This window comes from Cryptomeria japonica, chromosome 11, assembly GCF_030272615.1.
Source record: "Cryptomeria japonica chromosome 11, Sugi_1.0, whole genome shotgun sequence".
NCBI lineage: Eukaryota > Viridiplantae > Streptophyta > Pinopsida > Cupressales > Cupressaceae > Cryptomeria > Cryptomeria japonica.
In genome coordinates, this window is record NC_081415.1 from 263,085,734 (window position 1) to 263,097,502 (window position 11,769).

An 11,769-nucleotide genomic window follows, 5' to 3' on the forward strand; every position below is an offset into this window, starting at 1 on the left:
TGAAGAACAATCATCAGATGGAAATGTCCTGGTTAATTATCTGACAGAAGATGTTGTTCCTACATCGGCAAGTAGCTCATCCGGTAACTAAGGCAGATGCCTTAGGGGTAGGCAAAATTCATGAAGATGTTGCATATGCCCCAGGAAGAGGTTCTGGAAGATGTTCCAGACATTGGAGATGTTTATCCGGCATGGATATGTTATGTGCGAGATCTGGTCTCTTTCATCGGCATTCATTTATGTCAATGGAAGATTAGGGTTTTTTCTCGAAGGTTAAAAGGTCGAATTCACTTCTTTATTGATCACCTTGCATTCAAAGCGATTTCAGAGCGATCAATAGCGACTAAGAGCGATCAAAGGCATTTCAAAGAAATCAGATTTCTACTTGAGCGATTTCACTGACGTCTGGATGAATTTGTTGAAGGTTTTTCACCGAGAGTGATCAATAGGTATTTATCTTTGAACATGGAATTGGGATCATCTTCTATTCCTATCCTTCTTGCCAACCCAATTGTAGTAGAGGTCAAGGACTGCCCCAGGCCAATTTTCAAGTGGTATCCACATGTGGCTACCCTGGAAGATTTGGTTGGAGAATTTTCTCATGTTCTGGAGGGTGTTGTCTATGTTAAAGATGTTAGGACATATATTCATAGTCACATTGAGGACTTGGGAACATCTGAAATTAATGGTATGTATATGAGCAAGCTGATGGGAGAATCTGGAATTATCAAAGCGACATACAAACACATTGAAGACTTAGGGTTTACCGGCATTTTGGACATTCCGGAATTGGAAGATGAGATAATTAGATATGTTTTGAGCAGAGTGCATGGGGAATTCATCTGGTTAGATAGACCTTACAAGATCACCAAGGAAGTCATTCGGGCAATCACTGGTTTACCATCGGTTGGGTAACATCCATATAAGATGGTTTCGAATGTTTCGTGAACAAGATCATCGGCACGACATTTGACAGGAGATCTATGAGAGTGAGCACTATTACCGACATAGACATCAAATTCGATAGCATGATCATCGGGTATAAGGTAACTGAGTCAAACTGACTGAATTTTGTTTTCAGTTCATGCATTTTGGCTGCATACAAAATGATGAGAGAGGGTGTGAAATTGGATCTATGCGGCTAGATGTTAGATGAGTTATTAATAAACCTAGGAAAGATTAAGGGAGAAAAGAAGGGAACCTTCTGGTATGGTAGCTTGATAGTTTGTTTAATGTTATTTTTCATGAATGATACACCCGGTTTTGGTAAAAGGCAATGGGAATTTGACATTCTGGTAGGAAAACAATTGAAACAGTCAATTGCTACTTTAGGAAGTCAGAGAGATGATAAGGTATGGGGATATTTCAAAGAATTTCAGAAATCTAGGAAGTTTAGGGTAAGGATCCTGAGCATATTGTAGAAAAATATTCAACTGGCATATGCTTCATGGTCAAGAAGGATGAAACATTTATGGAAGTAGTTAAGCCCCAAAAGATTTGGATTAAGGAAATGGGCTATGAAGTAGATGCATTGATTCTTGAAGCTTATGCAAAAATGTTGATTGATGCACCTATTGATGAGGCAGAGAATCCCTGTGGAACTGCACAACAGAAAACACATGAGGTCAAAATAGAGAGAAACGGGAAGGAAAAGAAAGCAAATTTGTTGAGAAAGTCTCACATGACATCAAAGAATTAATTGATGTTGTCTCAGAGAAAGGCGGGAAGAGGAAGAATCTAAAAGTACACATTGAGCCTATTACTATAGAATCTGAATCTGAGGATGACACGCCCTTGGCATTCAAGAGGGTTGTTAGGAATACAATAGAGGAAGCAAAGGTAGAAGCCAAAAGGCAACTGGTTAGGAAGGTTACACTCAAAATACCAGCATGGAAGCAAGTACCAAAGGCAACACCTTCAACTACATCCAATAGTGCAAAGAGAAAGAAGAAGAATGAAATTGATACAACTATTCAATCTGGTAATGTGAATATCATTCCACCTAAAAATTGTGCAAAATTAATAGATGAAATCGCTAAGGATGACATATTGAAGAATGTACAGTTTTATTAAGAAAAATTAGAAGATGATGAACAAAGAGAGGTAGAGGAAGCATTCTTATTATACTTGGATATTTATAAGAAATCCTTAATAGAAATAGAAAATCAAATACCGACTAAATTGTATAATATATTAAATGCTAGAAGACTGCCAACTATGCAAGAAGACAAACATATTAAGATTCAAGAGTTATTATCTGTTTGTGTCACTATTGCTCCAGATGAAATGGAAAGGACGCTTGGGGTGGCAGATAGAAAAGTCTTTAATAGCAAACATAAAATAACTAGTCTGATGCTAGGAAGGGTAAATGAAATAATAAAGGAGACTCAACAAGCATGGATTAAATTCTTTGGAGAGAACAGAGGATTCTTTACTTCACCGGAAACAAAGACAAACATTGTAGACATCCTGGTTGAAGGTAAAGGGGACGGGATTATGGGTACTTCACCCTCAGTTTTGAAAAATATTAAGATAGTGGAAATCAAGCCCTCGATTGATACAAATGTACAAACAAATATTGAAATACTGGTTAATACAAAGAGCGAAAAGGTTGATTATGTACAGGATACTAATATTGAGGATATCAGTCCTCTAGATACAAATGTATAGGTTGAGGTTATTGTTCCTATAGAGGAATTGACAGTTACACAGACTGCACCAAGTGGTGAAGCCATCGGTCTAAGTGAGGAAGCTATAAAGGACAAATCATCAGAGGAGAAGGAAGGGGAAACCGGCAGAGAACCAACAAACGGTCCATCATTGTTGTCAATTAACACCTCACAGGTTGAAAAGAAAAACATAAAAGAGATGAGTCCTACTGAACTCATGATGATGGCAGCACAAAAATTAATGAAGGAGGGATCTATATATAAAGGGGTTATTGATCAATCAATCACAGTTTTACACATACTAGTCCTGGAATGCAAGATTGACAATGAAGCGAGCCCATCCAACAAGATTAAGATGATTATTGAGCATATCTCAAAGGATTTTAAATCCTTACAGCAAATTTCAAACCAGCAAGCACTGGAGAGATTCACTCAGGCTAAGAGAGCTGCATTTGATCAAGTGATTGAATTTGAGAAGAAAAAGATTGATGAAAAACTAAAACTGATAGATAATTCTTCGAAACAATGTACAAATATTTATAGGGTATGTTGCAACACTGATATACTTACAATAAATGTGGATAAGAAAATAAAATAACTTTAGGAGAAAATTGCAAATATAGTTAATTCTTTTGATGGATTGACATCATTGACTACATCCATTGATGGTCAAATTTTGATTTTGGAAAACCAAATTTCTATTCTTGAGAAGGAAAGAGACAATATAATAAGAAGAGCCAGAAGTCTGAGAGGCTTGGTGAGTCCCTGGTTGGATTCACTCAGTGTACATAAGAAAGAGTGTATGGATATGGTGGGAAATCCCACACCGGTAGAGGTAAATGAGAAAGAGTCATTTGCATATATACAAAATGGTCTTGTATCCATTTTCGGCACGTTCAAAATTGGTTGGGACACCTATCTTGAGCTATTGGAGAAGGCTTATCCAGAAATTTTGAAATTTGTTAAACTCTAGTGAGATATTTTTGGGATATTCATTGTACATCTTTTTGAATCTTTGACATTCTTTTTAGAATTTTTGATGGCATTGATGTTAAAGGGGGAGTGATATAGATGTGAAAAATAATAGAAAGAGTTGTATACATTAGGGGGAGATATGGAGACATGGGGATATGGATTATTCTTGCATTAATAAATATTCATCTCAGGGGGAGTAGGCATGATAAAACCAGCAGATGAAACCTTGACCATTTTTCACATGAGTGTTGCCATCAATGCCAAAGGGGAAGATTGTTGGAAATTGACACTCAATTGGTTGGTTTCACTATATTTTCATTGATGGCAACATGGTATTGTATTTTGGATTCATGTTTTGGTTTAGTTGTCTACCAGCAAGCACTTCGCAGATACTACATCGGCATCGACAGGACATAAGGATTTCTTTGGTTACCAATATTGGAGGATGACATGGTTTAGAATATGGTTATCGGTATTGGAGGCCCACATCTCTTGGATCCAGCTTCGGAAATTAATTTTGATATTCATGTATTTATGTTATCTAGCTGGCATGCAATTTGATATTGTAATTATCTTTGTAAGCCGACATAAGGCATGATAAATTGTATAGGGTATATAGGTTAGTTTGGATTAGATCATCTTTTACATAGAGAAGATTATGGAATGCGAATGTAATATGATGTGAAATATATCAGAGATATTATGTATGTAAGGATATCTATGTAAGGGTTATTCCGGTAAAGGGTTTAGGGTTTCAGACCGGAACTGAGAGAGCTTAAACTGGAACTGTATTTAGGCATAGAAGATGTTATCTTAGCAGTTCACCACTTCTCCAAATTGTAGTCAGCAAGACTCCTTTTTTGTGATTGAGCAGTGTGCTTTAGGCTATAAGCCTTCTTGCAAGCAAGACCCTTATATTTTGTAATATCTCTTCATATGGCCAGTGAATTGATATTGTGGGTCACAAATCCCATCGTGGTTTTTCCTCTTTGAGGTTTTCCACGTATAATTTTGTGTGTTATGATTCTCATTTATGTGATTGGCTTATTGGTTGCTTTACTTCTTTTTACTTCTTTCAATTTTGTATTATCTGATATACCGGTTAGTGTATGCATGTTTTTATAAGGCTAAAATTGATCATTTTGGTATAACACTGATTCACCTCCCCCCCTGCCCCCCACCCCCTCAGTGTTATTGTATTCCAACATAATTCATGCATAATAATATTATAATAGTGCACTAAGGATATAAGTGTCTACAAATTGAGTTTGAACACTTGATTAAGGATGTTTGATTTTTGTCTTTGCCTAGTACTAAAGTCTTTAAGGATAATATTTGCCATGAGTTTGGGCATGTCTCTAACAGACCTTGGATGCAAGGTTACGTGTAGCTTTTTACTCCCTTAATGTGACTAGTGTTAGTCACACAATTTATTTGAAACCATTTTTAATTTTGATGATTTATTTTTTGTTATTGATGAAAATGTTCCTTGTGTTGTAAGGACTCGTATTGTGTTTTTGAATTTTCTTATGAACGGTTTAGTCACCAAACTATTTCATTTGTTTACTTTGTCACTGTTGGTCACACTTGATTTATTGTTGAGATGTGCACATTTATGATTTAGTGTTGAGTTTGATAATTTCTCCTCTTGTGATTTTCTTCTAAAAATATCATGGTGATTATTCCAAATGTTTGATATCGTTGCTCCTAAGTTATGTTAGTGTTGTCCTCTATCGTGTTTGAGATGAACACTAATAGAATGCTCAAGGGAGTATATAGCAGAGAACATACCAGGCTAGTATTAATATACTGATTAAGCAAAATATATTATTTTTATGAAATGTCAAAAGATGTAGAACATTGTGTGTAGTAATTAATGTTGAGCAATATGCATGTTAAGGTGGATTATTTTGCTAATAAAAGTAGTTCTCTTTATATGTGTTTTGGGTTTATGTTTTTGGGATGGGCATTGAATATGGAATCACAAAGAACGATGATCCTCTTTTTGGGGAAATCCAAATAATTTGAAGTTCTTTGGCCAAAGCCATGTGTCCATTGAAATACATGGAACTAGCCTAGCAAACTTTATTAATATGTTTCTTTGTCGTATCCCGATAGTAGGATACATTGCATTTCATACAAACAAATGCATGTAGATATATCAGGTTGCACTAGATTCCCTCTTGCCTATTTTTTTCAGGTAGCTACACACTGCAGGGTTGGGCATTCTTTGAGTAGGAAGAATCCCAAGGAAGCATAAGATTTGTGGTTGGGAGGAAAAGCACCCAAATCATGTTCTTGTCTCTTAGGCTTTGCGGATGACCATGTAGGTCAGTGATGGCCAGAGACTTCATTGATTATGTTCTTACATCATTACTTTTATATCACTTGTATTTGTACAACATTATGGTGTGGATTACAAGGCATGAGAGCCTCTCTCTCTCTCTCTCTCTCTCTCTCTCTCTCTCTCTCTCTCTCTCTCTCTCTCTCTCTCTCTCTCTCTCTCTCTCTTTGTGTGTGTGTGTGTGTGCATGTATTGGATTTTTTTCATTTTATTTCTAGAATTATGTGAAACTGAGTTGATAGTTATCCTTGAAATGTTGTTGTGGCAAGATACACACGAGAGCCTAGGTTACATAAATAGCAATTTGGATCCACTAATTTTTTAGGTGATATGTGATTATTCATGGAAGATCTCTCAACATACCTAAGTATCACATCTAAAGGGGTATGCATGAATGATTTATTTGTTATTCCTTATATATTATCAAGTTGTGATCTAGCTTAAAGTTATTCTTAGAGAGAATTCCTAATCCTTAAATGATCATTGTGTGTCTTGAAATGATGAACAATTAAATGATCTTTCCATGAGGTATTGATATTTGTGAATGAGCTAAAAATATGGCAAGTGTATACAAGTACATGCTAAGAATGTTGATAAGAAATACATAGTAACTTGGTCAACTCATTTGCAATGCAAAGGTATGTTTTTTATTAGATAAAAATAGGTTTTTAAGGGACCCCAAATCTTGTACAAAATAGGATTTAAAAGGGGCTCTTGCAACCCACAACATGAGATATTCAGTCAGGCTCACAAAACGGAACATAACCGGTTCAAGACGAAACAAAACAAAGAAAGGGTAGAGACCCCAAAGAGAAAAGTTGCCTGAAAAGTTAAGCCAAACCATGAACCAACTGCAGGCAGACCATAACAAACAAAGGGCAGCAGAGAGAAAAAAGAAAAGAAAGTTCCAGCTGCCCACAAGGGTAAAGACAACCCCCCTAACTTAGGATTTCCCTATGGAAGCCTTCTTGTGGGATCGAAGGGTCATGTCAAAAGAAGGTGAGGACAGCTTAAATGTTTGTGTTTAACCTTAATCCAACCATCTTCAACTTTAGCAGCCTCATCTTGTCACTCCAATGAATCTAGTGCTAGAAACCCAGCAGCCATGGAGTGACTAGCATACGATGCAGCTCCAGCAAGGCTGGGGCCAGAATCAACCTTGGTAACAGAACCAAGCAAAGGGACCGCACCAGCAATCTCCCCTGAGACAGGATCAGCCCCAGCAGACTGGAATCTAGCAATCGGGGTAGACCCAATAACCAAAGAGCCAGCAACATCACCTTCCTTCCTAACAGCAACAGGAGGGAGAACCTCAACAGAAGAAACGCCAGCATGCAACCCACAACCCCCAGAAACAATCTTAGGCCGCGAAGAAACGGAACCACCCACCATGGGGGAACCCACCACATTCGTCAACGGGACCGTTGTGGCAATCGGGTTGTCCTGAGTAACCACCTAGGAAAAACTTTGCTATGAAGAAATTTTCACAATAAAATAATGTTGAGTTGAAGCACCGTTCCACCAAGACGCGGAGTGTTTCTTAGTAACACTAAGATCACATTTTGCAGGAACATGACCCATTTTAAAGCACCTTCTGCATCTAAAGGGAATCCCTTCATAGACCAAAGGCTGAATCCAATGGCCCTTAAGAGACATAAGTTTGATCTCTACAAGCAATCCCTTAGACATGTCAATGTCCACCAAGATGCGAACATAGGTAGAATGGTGAATATTAAAGGAATTAGAATCAAACATCAGGAAGTCCCCAAGAGCCTCACCCACTTCCTCAAGAAGAGAATCCACCCAAAGATGAAGTGGAAGGTTAGGGATTCTAACCCATAAAGGCATCTTGTTGAAAGTTTTGAAAGAGGGATTGAAATCTTTGTGCCAAGGCTTAACCATTAACACAAAACGGTCATCCCAACTGAAGAAATGATCACAAAGAATACAATTTATGTCTTCGACAATGCCAAATTTTGCTATGCAAAACCCTTTAGCTAAAGGGAAAATATGAAATGTACCATAAATGAGTATGTGTGTGCATTAAAATGATTTTTAACTAATAGAAAACATACAAAAATGTTTTGTTTGTTTAAGCATTGAGATAAGTGTATCTTATTTGGACAAGAAGAAATGTTTTGAGGAGTCTTTTATTTTGATTTTGATTATTGGTACTAACATGGACTAATATTTTGGTGGTGTTCCTATGAGTGTGATAGATGGGACAACACTTCACAAGAAACAAAACATTGTTAGAGAGAGGTAGCCTAACTTTGTGAAATTGAATGGCAGTAATGGAATTCACACACTCACAGAATTGTACCCATCTTGCATTTTGCATTCATCCTCCAGCTCATAGTTGGGTTGTACATTAGATGGATGTGAAGAGTGCCTTTCTTCACAAGGATCTTTAGGAGGAGATTTACATGGAGTAGTCACAAGGATTCATTGAGGACTCTTCTTTGGTTTGCAGACCAAGGAAGTCTGTAGATATGGCCTCAAGCAAGCTCTTAGGGCTTGGTATGCCAAGATGGATTCCCTTCTTCTGTTAGCAGGATTCACCAGATGTCATTTAAATATGAATGCCTACATTTTGTGATAGGATGACTCTTAGTTGCTACTTGTGCTCTATGTTGATGACTTGATCATTATAGGGAGTACCTCATCCATCATTGGCAGTGTCAAATCTTCTTTGCATGAGAGATTTGCTATGAATGACTTGGACCTTTTGCACTACTTTCTTTGGATTAAGATATCAGGGTTTTATTTTGGGATCACTCTTGCTCAACCCAATTATGCTCTTGATCTTCTAGCTCAATTCCACATGGTTGATTGTAAGCCTACATAGACTCCCTTTCTTTCAGGAGTCAAGCTTGAGGCTAACCTTTCTTTCAGGAGTCAAGCTTGAGGCTAAGTGTTCCACTCCACATGTTGATGCCACTTTGTATCATCAACGTTTTTGGGAGTCTCATCTACTTGGCTCACATACACCTTGATATTTCCTTTGTGATTGGCTTGGTTTCACGCTTTATGTAGGAACCACATGAGCTTCATTGGAACACTACCAAATGCATCTTGCATTACATGTAGAGTACACATCACTTTGAGATTTACTATGCAATAGGTACATGACTTGACTTGGTTGGGTATACAAACTCTGATTGGGCTAGCGATCTTGATGATCATAAGTTCACTTCAGGCTACAACTTTCATCTTGGTTTTGGCCCCATTTGTTGCTAGAGTAAGAAACAACATGATATTTCTCTCTCTCTCTTCAACTAAGGTTGAGTATCGAGGGTCTATCAATGCAGCTACTGAGGCTATTTGGCTTCAAAATATTCTATCTAAGTTTGGCTTCACCCTCCATGACCTACAGTCCTTCATTGTGACAATTAGAGTGTCATTCAAATCTCGAAGAGCCCGATTGACCATCAACGAACTAAACACATCGAGATCTATATGCATTACATCAGGGAGCTAATATAGGAGCAAGTATTGTCCTACATCATAGCAGGTATTGATTTGCGGTATTTTCCTACATCATAGTAGGTTGTAGACATCTTCACCAAACCCTTCACAGAGAGTGAGTTTCATCACTTGTGAGCTCTCTTGGGGGTGTAAGATATTTCATCAAGGTGGGTCAGTTGACTTCTCCATTCTCTCTTATGGGGAGTCCTTTTTCCTCACTCGAGGTTTTGTCCTTCTCATTCTTCTTTGAGAGTTATTTTGTGTGTTCATCTCTCTTTTGAAGGGGGGTGGGGGTTTCCCACTAGGTTTTCTCCTTTGAGCATCCATAGCAATATATCTGTTTGATCCTATCTACCCGCCCTTGGATATTTCATCATCATGGATCCTCATAGGTCATTTTCTCCACCTGATTTACATCCATATATTTATGATTTTGACATGTTCCTAGCTTTTGTGCCTTTTTCTATTTAAATCTTCAACCCTTTTAATAAGGACGTCTTTCTATGAAGGTGGTGTTCTATCATATACTTGCACTTTACTCCTTTGTTAAGTTGGTTAGTGCATATCTTTTTTTATAAGATTCATTCATCTCACTTGTCCATGACCTTCATGTTGATCCTATTTCTCCTATGGCTTGTGATAGTGATGAGCATGTGCATGGTGCAATTTTACCTTGTGATGATGTAATATTGTGTCATGGATATGAATGATGTACCTTATTTACTTAAACATGACATTGTTGCACCTCATGATTTGTCTCTTACATGTTAAAATAGCATATCCATCCCCATCAATTCATGTTCTTTAGAGGAGTTACATTGTTTCACGATGACGTGTCATGTGATGACTATTATTTTGTATTTCATGTGAGTCCTATGGATACCAATACACATTCTTTTACTTAATGATATCTCCCATCATGATAGCATACATTGTGACAATAGCTCCTTAGTTTTTCAAGTAGAGAGAAAGAGAGTGATAAGGAGGGAGGAAGGGAGAGGTAGTGAGGGAGTGATTGAGAGATATAGAGAGGGGAGAGGTAGCGAGGGAGTGAGAGAGAGAGTGAGAGAGAGAGAGAGAGAGAGAGAGGGGTGGGAGGGGGGTTGTTGTAAAAATTGACTATAGCAACCCAATAACTAGAGACCAATTGAATAACACAAAAACAAGAGAGAACAATAGAGACAAGAACAAACTATATTCTCATCAAGATGCAAATAGCTGGATGAATAAACAATGTCTATAAGCCTACTTATTTTGGTAAGGCAAAAGGGAATGAGAGCACACAATAATGACATGTGGCTCATTGAAATGCAAGGGTAGGTAGGAGTTAGTTAGAACTCAACCACCCAACACAAATAACTATGCATCCTAAGAAAGGATAAGTCCACCTAAAGTGGAAATGCTTCGACTACTCCTATTCAATTCCCTAAGTAATCTTAAATAAAGTGTAATTATATCTTAGGAGATAAATAAAATAAATTAATTACACCAACACCCCCTATTAAGTGCAACTTAGGGGAATGTAGACTCAAGCTAATAATGCAAGATGGGTCTTGGCTAATAGGCCATATTAGGTACCCACCAAAAGAGAGATGAACACACCTCTCCACAACAACGTCTCTCTCTCTCTCTCTCTCTCTCTCTCTCTCTCTCTCTCTATATATATATATATATATATATATATATATATATATATATATATATATATATATATATATATATATATATATATCAATCACTCCCTCGCTACCTCTCCCTTCCTCCCGCCTTATCACTCTCTTTCTCTCTATTGGAAAAACTGAGGAGCTATTGTCACAATGTATGCTATCATGATGGGAGATATCATTAGGTAAAAGAATGTCTATTGGTATCCATAGGGCTCACATGAAATACAAAATAATAGTTATCACAAGACACGTCATCGTGAAACAATGTAACTCCTCTAAAGAACATGAATTGATGGGGATGGATATGCTATTGTAACATGTAAGAGACAAATCATGAGGTGCAACAAGGTCATGTGTACGTAAGGAAGGTACATCATTCATATCCATGACATAATATAAAATCATCATAAGGTAAAACTGCACCATACGCATGCTCATCACTATCACAAGCCATAGGAGAAATATGATCAACATAAAGGTCATGGACAAGTGAGATGAATGAATCTTTAAAAAAAAGGATAGGCACTAACCAACTTAACAAAGGAGCAAAGTGCAAGTATATGATAGAACACCACCTTCATAGAAAGACGTCCTTATTAAAAGGGTTGAAGATTGAAATAGAAAAGGCCACAAAAGCTAGGAAAAT